A 14,958-nucleotide genomic window follows, 5' to 3' on the forward strand; every position below is an offset into this window, starting at 1 on the left:
CCATCATAACTCAGATTGCTGGCAAAAAGAAAGAGGGAACCTCATACAAAAAGTAAATTCGAAATGGATCAAAGACCTGAATGTAAGTCATGAAACCATAAAACTCTTAGAAAAAAACATAGGCAAAAATCTCTTGGACATAAACATGAGTGACTTCTTCACGAAAGGGAAACAAAAGCAAAAATGAACAAGTGGGACTATATCAAGATGAAAAGCTTCTGTACAGCAAAGGACACCATCAATAGAACAAAAAGGTACCCTACAGTATGGGAGAACAGATTCATAAATGACAGATCCAATAAAGGGTTGACATCCAAAATATATAAAGAGCTCATGTACCTCAACAAACAAAAAGCAAATAATCCAATTAAAAAATGGGCAGAGGAGCTGAACAGACAGTTCTCCAAAAAAGAAATTCAGATGGCCAACAGACACATGAAAAGATGCTCCACATCACTTGTCATCAGAGAAATGCAAATTAAAACCACAATGAGATATCATCTCACACCAGTAAGGATGGCCACCATCCAAAAGACAAAGAACAACAAATGTTGGCGAGGTTGTGGAGAAAGGGGAACCCTCCTACACTGCTGGTGGGAATGTAAATTAGTTCAACCATTGTGGAAAGCAGTATGGAGGTTCCTCAAAAAGCTCAAAATAGAAATACCATTTGACTCAGGAATTCCACCCCTAGGAATTTACCCTAAGAATGCAGCAGCCCAGTTTGAAAAAGACAGATGCACCCCTATGTTTATCGCAGCACTATTTACAATAGCCAAGAAATGGAAGCAACCTAAGTGACCATCAGTAGATGAATGGATAAAGAAGATGTGGTACATATACACAATGGAATGTTATTCAGCCATTAGAAGAAAACAAATCCTACCATTTGCAACAACATGGATGGAGCTAGAGGGTATTATGCTCAGTGAAATAAGCCAGGCAGAGAAAGACAAGTACCAAATGACTTCAATCATATGTGGAGTATAAGAACAAAGAAAAAACTGAAGGAACAAAATAGCAGCAGAATCACAGAACCCAAGAATGGACTAACAGTTACCAAAGGGAAAGGGACTGGGGAGGATGGGTGGGAAGGGAGGGATAAGGGGGGGGAAGAAAGGGGGCATTATGATTAGCATGTATAATTGGGGGGGGCACAGGGAGGGCTGTGCAACACAGAGAAGACAAGTAGTGACTCTACAGCATCTTACTACGCTGATGGACAGTGACTTAATGGGGTACGTGGGGGGGACTTGGTGAAAAGGGGAGTCTAGAAAACATAATGTTCCTCATGTAATTGTAGATTAATGATACCAAAATAAAAAAATAAATAAAAAATAAATTAGAAGAAAGAGGGAAGAGGGCAAAAAGGGATACGCTTCCAGCCGAGTCAGTTCTCTAAGCAGCTTCCTTACATACAGCACTTCTGTTTACACCCTATTGGCCAGAACTTAGTCCTAGACAAACTAAGTTCCAAGAGAGGCCAAGAGAAATCCTGTCTTTTACTCCAGGTGGTAAGGAGCCCAGCTGGGAATCAGTGTTTACTTCTGAAGGAGAAGGAGAAGATGGATTTCTGGAGAGGCACCGAGGAACTTCAGCCATGGTGACCCAGCCAAGAAGCCTAACCTCAGGTCTGCCTCTGGTCCACCTGGTGGCTGTGCATCCAAGTCTCAGGAAAATAGGCTGCAAGAAAACTTTTGAGAGCTGAGGGTCTAAGGAGCACCAAGTCGGGATCCCTCCCACTTAGAGTAACATCAAAAGGGGGAAGAGTTTGTCCTTACAGTTTTCCCAGATTATACCTCAGCTTTGAAAAAGATTCCCAGGCTGAGTGCAGGATACTGGTCAAGGTGCCTGGCAGGGCAGCACCAATGTACTTGGGCAGCCAGCTGCCTGGAAAGTACATGTGTAGGGCATTCCCTAAATGCCCTCACAAACATTTGCCACAGGGGAAGCGGGGCCCGTGAGTCACTGTGATGGGATTTAAGTCATCACTGTCAAAGTGACCCTATTTGTACTCAAGACTAGCAAGATGGTGAAAATCCCATTATTCATATATTAATCCTCACAGCCAACTACAAGGTATGTAGGATCATCCTCATTTCAACAGCTCCAGAAACTGAGGTTCAGCAAGTAATGGGCCCAACGTCACACGGCTGGTAGACGGCAGAACCGTGATTACACATAGGTGTGTTTATTCAGGAGTTCTGTTCTTTCCATGCCACACTCCACCATGACTTCCCTTGCTAAGAAATGTCTGTGGCTGGATGAGGTGGAATAAAAGTAAATGAAGCCTGGAAGACACGTGTGACTTTCTCTGCCCAGAGCCCCTCCTTTCAGGCAGGGATGCTGCCCCAGCCCATGTAACTGGTGAGATGTCAACTGAGCAGGTCTGCCTCCCGGACTGCCCAATGGCCAGCTAAGGCAAACTCAAATTCAGGCTCTTTTTCTCCTGGGGATTTGAATCTTACAAGGATATTCACAGGGAATGAAGGCAGCAGAGGGCAGTTACCCCATAACTCTTCCTAAAGAAACTATGTGTGTGTTCCTGAGATGTCCTGATTGGCCCTGGTCCTTCAGTTCCATGAACTGCCCAGAATCCCAACAAAGCAGAGTGGCCAGTACCGATTCCCCCTTCTTCCTCAGAAACAAAACCTGGAGTCTGTTGGGTATGTAAAGGTACCCAGCTTTAAAAGCACTGATTCGTCCAGGAGATTCGCTTCCTTGTCCCTTCTTCTCCGTTCTTTCTATCTGGAATACTGATATGGTGGGAGCTACTCTGCAGCCATAAAGTGTACTTGAAAATGGTACCCAGACCTAAGGATGTTAGAAATAAAGGCAGAAGGAGGCCGAGTCCCTCAGGACTTTTTGAAACTACCACACCAGGGTATTACCAAACCTCGGACTTTATTTTAGGTCAGAAAAAAGACAATCCTCCATCTTTATATAGGCCAATATTATTTCAGGTCTCAATCATTAGCAGCAAGAATGAATCCTAAGCAAATTCGAGACAGTAACTTTGCTCCAGTTAGAGATGAAACAGACCCTTGGGAATGAACGTGTAACTAGCAGTCCACGGGCCAAAAGGTATCCCTCAAAAACCACCAAAGAGACTCTTGAGAGGGTACTTCTGCCCTTGTCCCTGTCCTGCTGAATCTCCCCCATTGGCGGGTAGGTGACTAAGCAGGTGAAGGGAAATTCCAGGTCTTGTATGTACATGGCAGTCCAAGGTGTAATCCTTAGAACTCTGCTCTTGGGACTGGTCTAGAGGCCCATAAATATGTACTAGTCTTGAAATCAGCAGACCAGATTCAAGCTTCTGGCCTGTTACTTACTATTCTATAATCATTACTCCCTTGACTTCTCCAAAGCCTCAGTTTCCTCATCTTTGCAATGGAGTGGATGTAAAGTCCATCCTCAGAGGATAGTTAAGGTTTCAAATTTATGGATAGAAATGCTTTGTAAGCAATAACGCTCCTTCACATATCATTTCTGCTACTTATGGGCTATGGGCTAGCCCAGGAACTCAAACAGTATTCATGACATTGGTTGTATGGTGAAATGAACACTTAAATTCCAAACAACTCACTAGCTTTCGAAACCCTACTGACTCTTGAATTGGAGAAAGCCTGTGAAGTTGTGAGTTCATGAGTGACTCTCCAAGAGTCACATGTACTAGTGTATATTTAGCAACTTAACTTTAAGGCAGAGACGTTCTCTCTTTGGAGGTAGTCAAAATTCAAAGGTTTTGTAAATTTATGGTTTGATTAAGTTAGAACCAATACCAAAATATTTTACATTTTCCTTGTTCTCTGCATTCACCCCACTCTGCCTATGACCAAGGCCCAAGTAAAATTAGTTTTCCACAAGCTGACACAGAGTTTTGCCCTAAGCTTTTCTGTTTTTTAAGATAATCCTTTGCATTTGCAAATTTATAATTTCCAAAGTGCTTTTGGCCCAAGTGGGTCCTCCAGAATCACAATGATCCTTTATAAAGACAGATGTTATTTTTCCCATTTTACTGATGAGAAGACTATTTCAAAAGAATGAACTGAACATGAAATGATTTGCCCAGCATCACCCAGTTAGCATGTGCTAGAAGTGGGACCAGGAGTACCTCTGCTTCTCTCTGTATCCCCGTTGAAAGGTAGAAGGTTGGCCGTGATATTGACATCTCCCACTGTTTGAACTACAGCTGAAATTTTAAAGGCAGAAGACTAAGGTGATCACTAAGACAATAGCTTTCAAACTTTAGTTTATCAAAGGATCATTTGAGGAAATTACAGGGTAGGGCTGGGCAGTGTCAAAGAATATGCACGTTAATATTGTTCTAGAGTTTCTCCACAAAAGACATACAGTTGGCCAATAAGTACATGAAAAGATACTCAGTATCACTATTAGGGAAATGCAAATCAAAACCACAATGAGATACCACTTCACACCAATTAGGATATGACTACTGTCAAAAAAACCCAGAAAATCACAAGTGTTGACAAGAACAGGGAAAAATTAGAGCCATGGTGCACTGCTGATGGGAATATAAAATGGAATGGTCGGTGTGGAAAACAGTATGGCCATTCTTCAGAAAAAAATAAACATAGAATTATCATATGATCCACTACTTCTACTTCTGAGTCTATACACAAAAGAATGCAAAGCATGACCCAGATACTTGAACACTAATGTTCACAGCAGCATTTGCCAAAAAGCAGAAAGAACCCAAATGTCCATCAGAAGGTGAATGGATAAAGAAAACATGGTACAGACATACAATGGAATATTACACATCCTTTAAAAGGAAGGAAAGCCTGTCACATGCTACAACATGGATGAACCTTGAGGGCATCGTGTTAAGTGAAATAAGCAAGACACAGAAAGACAAATACTGTATGAGCCCACTTATATGAGGATGGTGGACTAGTCAGATTCGCAGAGACAGAAAGTAGAATGGTGGGTGCCAGGGACTGGGGGGGAGGGGAGAATGGAGAGCTAGGGAGTAGTTTAGGGAGTAGTTTTTCAGTTTGGGAAAGATGAAAATTTTCTGGAAATGGAAAATAAAGAGGGGTCATTGGACCAAGTCTAAGGTGTCAACCAGCTCTGAAACTCTATGCCTCTTGGTGCTAACAAGGCAAAAGAGGAGATTCCTTTCATTCAACAAATGACAAAGTGAAATCCTCAGCCTCTTTCCAGCCTATGCTTCCCAGACCTCTTTGGGAAACAAACACCTCATGAAAATCTGAGGATTTGGCTGGTCTTTCATGTAGCTGACAGGAGACTGGAGGCCCCAGAAGAAACTCATATAAGCAGGCAGCTCAGGGCAAGTATTTTATGATCCTGGGAGGGATACGTTTCTTTTAAAGTAAGTGTTCCTGTGCTTTGGAGTGAGTCCTGCTTATTGTATTTCTGAACTAGACGAGGTTGCTGGTCCTTAGACTCAGGGAAACTCAACTCAGAGCCCATCTGTTCAGTATTGGAATAAAACCACAGGGCTCACACTGAAAACTAGTTTGGGGTTTTGGTAGTTTTCTAAAAAGGAAACCCTTCAACCAGGCAGATGAGCGTAGTATCTGAAAACATGCTGCCTTGAAAAAACATCAGCAAATATCATCTTCTGCTTTCTTGATCCTTGGGCATCCTAATTTCTGATGTCTGCCCTTCAAATATGATGTGGGGCTGTCAGTTTAAATATCAGTCTCTTGATTCAAGATTGTCCTTAAGGGACTGGAGGGCTTTCTAGTTATATGAAGGTATAGTTTCAAACCTGGTGTCCACCTCTGCTGGTGCAAAATCCATGGAAACCCCTAACCAGAATACATTTTCAAGCATGTCTGATGTGTATGTCTGCAGGTTTTGGCTGCCTATCTCCTTCAAACCCCAGAGTTAAGGTTAGGGTTGATCTCTAAGAGCTTATGTGCAACCTAAGGTAAAGAACCTGTCTCATTCACCTGTGTGTCCCCAGCTTGGGGGCAAAAGAGAAATTCAATAAATATCTGCTAAGTTGAACTGAACGTCATCTTGAGTGATAAAGAATGGAGCATGCCGTTCTAACTCAGTCCCAAAGAATCCAACTTAAATACAAATGCTTCATCTACCCACCTAAGTAAACAAAGAAGAAACTCTAACAATTTGTTCTTTGCACTAATTAATACACACATTTTAAACTCTGAAATCACTGTATCATTTTGAGGATCTAGAATTTATTAATCCTGAAAAACAAAGGCAATTATAATGAGAGGTTGGTAGTTAATTTTTCCCATTTGGGGTTACCCCTTCTAGCTAGTTTCCTCCTTCTAATAAATGACAAATTCAGAACGGGGGCTCGTACACAGCCCAAACAGATCTGCCAACCCTGCATAAGACAGTAAGGCCTGGCTGTAGGTCCATCCATGGGCCCACCTCATCCCTAAATATTCAAAGCTCTCTTCTTGCGACTAGCTGTGTTTCTGAGTAAGCTCCTATTTAAATCAACTTGGGTAAAATTCTTGTGTTTTGTACTACCTTATGTACTTTTCAAAGCATTTCCATATATATCTATATCATTTTATTCTGACAATCCCTGGTTAAATCAAAAGGATTCCCATTTTGCAGAGAAGACTGAGACATGGACAGGTCAGGTGATCTGGTCACTTGAGTTTATAATGTCATTTGGATCCTAATTACTTCCCTACTTCTCTGGCTTAATGAGTTCTGATTTTAAAGCATATTTATAAGTTTAAAACTTAATAACACCCTGCCAGTGTTTTAAATAGTCTGCTCACCTTCCCTTGGGCACCCAACCGCCAGTGCAGACACCCAGGATGGCTGCCAACTGCCAGTCACTTGTCTTCTGAGACAAGAGCCTTTTTCCAAGTTAGCAGGTTTCTTAGACTCCACGCCGTCCAGCTCTTTGGTTGCTAGGCACAGAATCCATTTTAGGACTTGGGGATTTACAGTCAGAATTCAGAGGCAGGGGAACTTAGGACACACTAAAGAGCTGGACCTCAGGAATACCAGAGTGATGGCTGGTTCTGGATCCAAAGTGGACCAGCGTCTGCAGCAGCTGAAATTTGCAGAACTTCACCCCAGCCTAGAACTCTCCTATTGATGAGACTTCGCTCTAAGTGAGACACTTCAGGGTGTTTCTTTTCATTTCACCTTCACCTGCCTAATGCTTTACTGCTGTTACGAGTACGCAGAGTTAATGTTCTGAATTCAACACATTAGGCGAAGTTCCAGTAGAGTCAAAGCTTGCCCTTGAAAATTCTGTAAATCCCCCAGAGAGTAAAGTTGATGTGCTTGGACGCATACAGCCCTATTTGGTAATATGTGTTACATCCAGAATGCACAGGGTACAATCCTTACAAAAGTTCAACTTCTAACACTGTCCTTTAAACCTTCCCACTAGGGGGCGTCCTTCTGTCGTTGAGTGAACATTTGGGGCAGCCCCTTGTTTTTTCTTATTTTTAATTAAGATAAAATTCCCATAACATGATCATTAATCATTTAAAGTGTACGACTCACTGGCACTTAGTACACCCACAGTGTTGTGCAAACCCCACCTCTACCTAGTTCCAAGATATTTTCATCATCCCAAAAGAGAACCCAGTACCCTGTACACCACTAGCAGTCCCTCCCCGCCCCCTTTCCCTCCAGCCCCTGGCAACCGCTAGAACACTGTCTATGGATTTATCGATTCTGGGTGTTTCATATAAATGGAATCATACATACGTGGCTTTTGAGTCGGCCTTCTCTTCCTAGAATATGTTTCTGAGGTTCGTCTCCATTGTGGCATGCATCGATGCTTCCTTCCTTTTCATCACTATCAGCCCCTCAGGTTTTCTGAGCTTTGATGTTCAGAAGTCCTACAGTAATTTTCTTTGCAACCATCGTCTCAGTTCAGAAATTCAAGTCTCCAGTTCAGTCAGCGTGAAGTCTTGACTCAACAGGCCGACTTCGGCCCACGTCCCGCCTCGCTGCCTGGCGCTCCAGCGCATCCCCCGCCCTGGGAGAAGGCAGGCGGTGGTTTTTATCTCCCTCTCCTCTTCCCCCTACTTCCTAACTCCAGTTTCTGGTTTCTGGCTCCTATGGGTTGGAGTTTGGGGATGGAAAGCAGGGAAAGGGCGGGCTGTGGGGGGGTCTGGGCAGAAGATTTGCTACTTGACTGGTACTATTGTAAGATAGCTTCAAGCTCTGTGAGTGTGACTGGATTGCACACCTTTCTCACATGGGCATTTGTACTACCATCTCTGGTCCCAGGGGGTGGTGGTACTACCACTTCCAGCTCCCACGGTTTTACCTGATACCTGGTACCTGGGGTGAGATGGGATTGGGGGACTTGTTTTGGTGACTAGGGTCTTCTCCTGATGCTTTCACCAAGGACTGGGGCTCATCTCAGATTTGGGGCTCATCCTTGAGAAAAGCAAGGGTCAATGTTTAGAACTCATCCTGGGGTCAAGTGTCAAGCTTTGAGGGTTGAGGGTCAGAGGTCAACTTGAGGATGTTCAAGGTGTTCACCTTGTTTAGGACTGGAGTTTGCAGGACTGTGTCCCATATGCAGGTTTGGTCTGAGATCAGAGAGGAACTGGGATGGGAGGGCTTGGCTTCACCAGGCCATGCCACCCTGCAGCTGGACACCAACTCAGAGGGCAACCTGGACCTCCCTCACTGCAGCCTGGCCAACAGCCCCACAGATCTGAGCTGTGACAGCCAGATGAACAGTGATTACGAGACAAACAGTGGGGTCTGCATGGATAGCAAGGGCTACCCAGACAGCAAGTGCAGGCCCCACACAGACATATATGAGGGGACCCCAGCAGGTCATGGGAGCCTGGGTGAGCCCCTTGAGGGTGGCACCGGCAAGGGTCTTAGGATAGAGTCGACATACTCGGGAGCCTGTCCCTGCTAGGATGCCAGCAAACAGAAGCTTCTCTGATCAGATCTGTATCTGGGATTTGGACCTGGGGTGTCTGAACCACTGAGTCATGGAACAACTTAAAGCAAACATTTTCACCTCTGCAAGAGTTTCCTTATTTGGGATACAAGAATAGGTAACAGTCCTGAGATCACAGGGTAATATGTGAAACTTAATATACTTCGCCCAAGTCCCAGCCCACAGTAGTTGGGTATTTAACAATAACAAATATTTATTTAGCACTTATTCTATATGGCCTGCCTCAGCTGCACAGTGCCTTGCTGTGAAAATGATGGAGCACCTCTAATGTTTCTAGTTAGAATGTGTATTAAAGATGGGTGGAGGATTCCATGTTCTATGGAGTCTTCTGACAAAGAGGGCTATGACTGGGGCCCAGTCACCAACTCATGACCCCTCCCAGGTGGCTAGCTGGCCTGTCCTCCCTTTTCCTCCCTAGAGTTGGGACTTGGTTTCCTGTATAGAACATGGAATCCTCCTCCCACCTTTAATAAACATTCTAACCAGACAATAACCCTGGGGTTGTTCAGTGCCCAACCTGCTCAACTGTCCACAGCAGCCTGCTTTTGGGGCAAGCACTATTCTAAGCACTTTCCATAAACTCATTTATGAACTCCCAATGACAGCCCTTTGAGGAATCTTAGAGATGGAAAACCCAATTCCCTCTTTTCTGACAGTCTAAAGGATCTCAGCCTTCACATCAAACTGGGACTTAGTTGAAGATTTGTGTGGGGGCAAGAAGAAAGCTGGTAGGTAGCACTGCCTGGGCAAAGGTGGGGAGGTGGGATGGGGGTGATTATTCATCCTGGCTTAAAATACTTTTGGGGGAAGTGTTAGCCTACTTTCTCCCTCTCCAAGGTGGATGGCTGCATCCCCAGGGTCAGTGGTGATAGAACAGACCTCATACTCCAGACTGGGACCCCTCAAACCCATTCCCTGGGATTCAGGTGTGCGGAGTGGAAAGGAGACCTAGAACCAAGCTATGCCACCATGGTGCTCCTAACTTGGTGGGCAGGATAAAGCTAAGCCCCATGTAGTCAGGGACAAGGAAGTAGGGTTCATCTTCCTGGGAGGACTGGAAAGGTGTCCTGAAGGATGGGACACTGGAACTGGGGCTTTAAAGAATGTGTAGAAGTTTTTTAAACAGGGCCTGATCCCTAAATGTCCAGTCTAGTTACTCACCTCTGTCCACACCCACTGTGCCTAACACAGAGTCGGCTCAATTAAGGTAGGTAAGTTCATACCCACAGCCTCTATTCTATTTCCAGATCCCCAGGACATATGAGCAGGAAACTGAGAAAAACATTTACCTAAGCCTGTGATGTGGAGTCTTCTGACAAAGAGGGCTATGACTGGGGCCCAGTCACCAACTCATGACCCCTCCCAGGTGGCTAGCTGGCCTGTCCTCCCTTTTCCTCCCTGGAGTTGGGACTTGGTTTCCTGTGTGGAACATGGAATCCTCCACCCATCTTTCATAAACAGTATTTTCACACCACTGGCTTCTAGTGGATGAGGCGCAAGAGCCGGGTTGCCTTTCCTTTCTCACCCCCAGACCTCAGTATGAGACTGTGCCCATGCTGGTAAGCATTTAATTTTTACTTCAGAAAATAACAGAGCCAAGGATCTTTTGGGACCCTGACCAGCCAAGGAGGTGCCGCAGACAGAGTTCCAGGACTGGCGGGGGCTAAGGGCACAGTGGTGGCTGGTCACAGGTACAAGGGCTGCTTCCTGTGAGCAGGTGGTAGGTGGTGGCTGGCATCACTTGATGTGGCCCTGGGAGACAGGAGAGGAGATGGGTAGCTTGGGGCAGGCCTGGGCTGGTAGAAGGTCTTCCCTGGACACCGCCTGCACACTTCATTGTGGGCGTCACTGAGAAGCTCAGTAATGTGGACATGTGGCATGGCCACCACACTTTGCCTGTTACTTTCCTGGATGCAGGTGCCCCATAAGGACACCCCCACGCTCAGCGATGCTTCCCCAGAGGAAACTGTAGATCTGGAGGGGACAGGAAGGGCTGTGCTGCTTGGGGTTATCTGCTTCCCACCACCTCCTGGGGTTGGGGGGCATCTCAATGCCATCTTCCATGCAGATACCCAGATGATCGCATGCATGGGGCCAACAGATGATGGCTGAAGTGACTGGCAGGCAGTGGGCAATGCTTATGGTCACCAACATCTGTGACTTCACATCCTGTTAGCTTAGCTGGGCCTCCAGGGGACTGCTGGACCTCTTGGTGAGCTGCAGCCACCTCTGGGCCTCTGTTTACCCAAAATAGAGATTTGGAGTCGAGGCTCTCAATTCTAGAAGCACCCTCGAGAAGTGATTGAGAACACAGACAAGCCAGGCAGTTTCAAGGTGGGAGCTGTGTGACCTCTCACCTCCCTGGGCCTCAGTTTCCTCAGGGTCAAAGCAAGTTTCCAGCAGTGTCCACCAAGGAGGGTTCCAAATACTCAGCAACATGCTGTGTGGATCATGTTATACAGGTGTACCTTACCCAGCCAGGTCCCTCCCCACCTCGGGGCCTCCTTCCCCATCTAGGCAACAAAAGTCAAGACTCAAGAACACAACCTAGAACCACAGGTTCCCAGTGTGAATAACCCTAAGTAAATTTAAACCACAGCAAGTTCTGCCCATTGTCCTTCACAATCTACGCATTCTGGAATAACAAACAGCTCCACTCTGGGGTTCTGGAACTATGCTGTCCAATATGGTAGCCACCAGACACATGTGGGTATTGCACACTTGAAATGTGGATAGCCTGGATGGCGATGTGCTTTATGTGCAAAACACACATTGGATTTTGAAGATTCAGTATGCAGCAGATGTAAAATAATTGTAATATATTGATTGTATTTTGAAAGGACATTATACATATACTGAGTTAATTGAAAATTAATAAATGTTACCTGTTTATTTTTTTAATGGAGAACTAGAAAATTTTAAAGCACACATGTCTCACATGTTTCTATTATACAGCACTGCTCTAAAACTTTCTAGCTCTAGAGCCAGACGGCCCTGCCCACTGTTCTAGAACAGCCTTTGTTGGTCTAGAACTGTAGGTATGCTTTATTTGCTCCATAGTTCTAGACCTCACCCATCTGAATAGAACCAGACAGATCTGTTCATCATTCCAGAACACTCTCATCAGCCCAGGTTCCTTTAATTTAGAACCGCAGGCAAAATGCCAAATTCTAGAACTCTCTAGTTGAGTCATCCTCCACCCATGATTCCAGCACCTTTTTGGAATTATAAGTCCAAACTAGCTCTCCTTCCCACAACCATAGAGCTTGCCCTTTGACCTATAGCCTTAGGTAATTTGTGGGAAATTCTAGAACATTCCAGTTATCCCAAACTGGTTCACACCATGCCTTCAGGGCAGAGATTGTCAAAAGTTTTATGCAAAGGGCCAAACAATAAATATTTTGTCTGTGTGGACCACATGGTCTCTTTTGTAACTACTCAACCAGACCATCATAGCAGGAAAACTGCCATAGACAAATATAAATGAGTGGGCATGACTGTGACCCAATAAATGGACAATGAAATTTTAATTACATGTCATTTTATCTGTCAAGAAATACTATTCCTTCCATTTTTTTTCAACCATTTAACAATGCAAAAGCCATACTCATCTCACAAGACATACCAAATCAGGCAATAGGCCAAATTTAGTCTGAGATGGTAATTTGTGAACCCTATTCTAGAACCAGAGCTACAAATGCCAAGCCTGCCCAACCACCCTCTTATTCTAGAACATTCTCTACTCTCTCAGGCTACATGGAATCCACTTAACACCAACCTTAAGGCCTCTCTAGAAGCAATTCCTTATTGGCAAACTTTGTGCCATATTCTGGGAGCCTCATCTGGCATTTCTGAAATCTCTAAGTCCCTGGGGCTAGGTGGGCAGAACACTCACCCTCCTGGACAGCAGGGCATGAGGCCAGGATCTCGGGGCTCTGTAAGGTAGGCGAGGAGCAGGACTGAGTCACCCAGCTTGGCTCCGGGCAGCCGAGGAGGACTAGAGGTCAGGGCGGGCTCTACCTGGGCACTGGTGAGAGGTGCTTCAGGAGCAACCAGAGGTACCGTCTCCAGCCAGGGTTTCAAGGAGCTGCCTGGGGTTCTGAGGAGCTACCTGAGCTTCTGCACACAAGAGGCTCCCTCCATCCGCCCATTCCGGGGCACCAGCATGCCCATCTGAGTCCTCAGTCACTGCAACATGCGAGAAGCAGGGTCTGGAGGCTCCTTGGTACAAGGTTGGTAAGGAGGGCACCTCTGGCGGTACCAAAGGCTCAGCAGGTCGTCCCAGCCAGCTTCGGGGGACAACAGCCCACGGGCAACGGTGATGGCCTGGGGGGCCAGGCCACGCAGGTGGCAATGTGCAGGGGGTAAGGTGGTCCCCCTGAGCACAGGCCCACCAGATTACCTGGCAGAGCCCCTGAATACTTGGCCCGTCTAGTTCCATCTGACTCAGGCTGCCAGGCCTCCTGGTGCCAGGTCCCACTGGCAGTCTGGGGCAAGGTCCTGGGCGGGAGTCTAAGGCCACGCTCAAGCATGGACCCCAGACGCAAACTCGCACCTCAGAACCCAGCCTGAACACGTAGTTAGAGACTAAAGCTACGAGTTAAGACCTCAGTCCTGTGACTCAAGACTTCAGACGGCCGCCCTCAGGCATCCGCCCAGACGCCGCTCTTCCCCTGGCCTGCCAGTTCTGCCAGCCGCCGCCTGCCGACCAGCGCTCCTGGCCCACTGGGCATGCGCACACTTACGGTCCCTGCAGGGAAACGGGAGTACCAGCCACCCCGGGCGGGGGCGGGGGATGACAGAACCTGGAGTCCGAATCCCGGGCCTCTATCTACGCGAGGTGGGATCCCAAGCTGGCCTCCCAGCCTGTTCCTCAACCACAGAAGGAGGTTAACATCACTGCTGCCTACCAACGCTGAGGTCAGTATGCCAAGGGACGACAGATGGGAAGAAACAGGACAGGAAAATACTAAAGGAGAGTGAGGCGAGACCTACCTCCGGCTCCGGGGAGCGGATGTAGTGCCATCTCTGGATCCTGGGTCCTGCAGTAGCTCCAGCTGGATGGAACCCTCTGCAACTGCAAACACCTCCGTGTGGGCAGAGGTTCTGTTCTTTTCCTGCGGCCCACTCACTCACTCCACGCAGTCACTGTCGAGTCCCATAGCCTTTCCAATAGTCTCTGGGCAGGACCTAAAACTCAGCGTGCTCTCTCCCCCAGGGGGTTAGGGAACTACAGTAATTGAAATTACGTAGAAATACTTACATATTGATCAACAAATTGGTTTTATTACATCAGAGGACCTAAAAGTAGTTTTATTAAAAACTATATTTAAAACTAAATTCTCAAAATAAAATAGCATATATATTTGCATATGAGCAAAAATGTTTCAGAATTTCTACTAATTATGTGAACAATTAAAAAACATTAGAAGAATAATCACTTGGGGCGCACAAACGAGTACTTTAATCCATTTTGTAACTATGTCTAATTCTAATGCTGTATTAAAATATTCTCCTGAAAGAATGTTTTGTTTTTCAATTTGGGTTCATTACGTTTAGATTTTTATAACATAGCCTGAAGTTGTCCTCAAAGTGGCATTTAACTGTTAATTAATTTGAAATTGTTGACATCTTCAAACAACTCCTCTATGAAATTTTTAATTGAGAAACTATTCTCCGCAAGTGCTGAGGTGCCTGGTGAGTTCAAAGGAAATTCTGTTATATGAGGGATATTCTCATTTCTAATTTATTTCATATTGAAATGTGTAATATTTCAGCCCAAATATTTTCACAGGCACTGTCTTTTTGCCTCCTTTCAGATTATTTTTCTTTGGTAAGTATTATTACAGAGTAAAACAGCATCAAATTAGAAATCTTTATTTGTGGCTCTTTTGAATGTTTTGCCAAACTTAGATTGTAAGCCTTTCTCAATTGTATTCCATTCTGGTAAAGAATGTAAATTTGTACAGTTCAAAAGAGAAGCTCCTTCCCCAGTCGCCCCTGAAGTTAAGATTTCTCAAAGTACGGTTTGG

This window comes from Manis javanica, chromosome 8, assembly GCF_040802235.1.
Source record: "Manis javanica isolate MJ-LG chromosome 8, MJ_LKY, whole genome shotgun sequence".
NCBI lineage: Eukaryota > Metazoa > Chordata > Mammalia > Pholidota > Manidae > Manis > Manis javanica.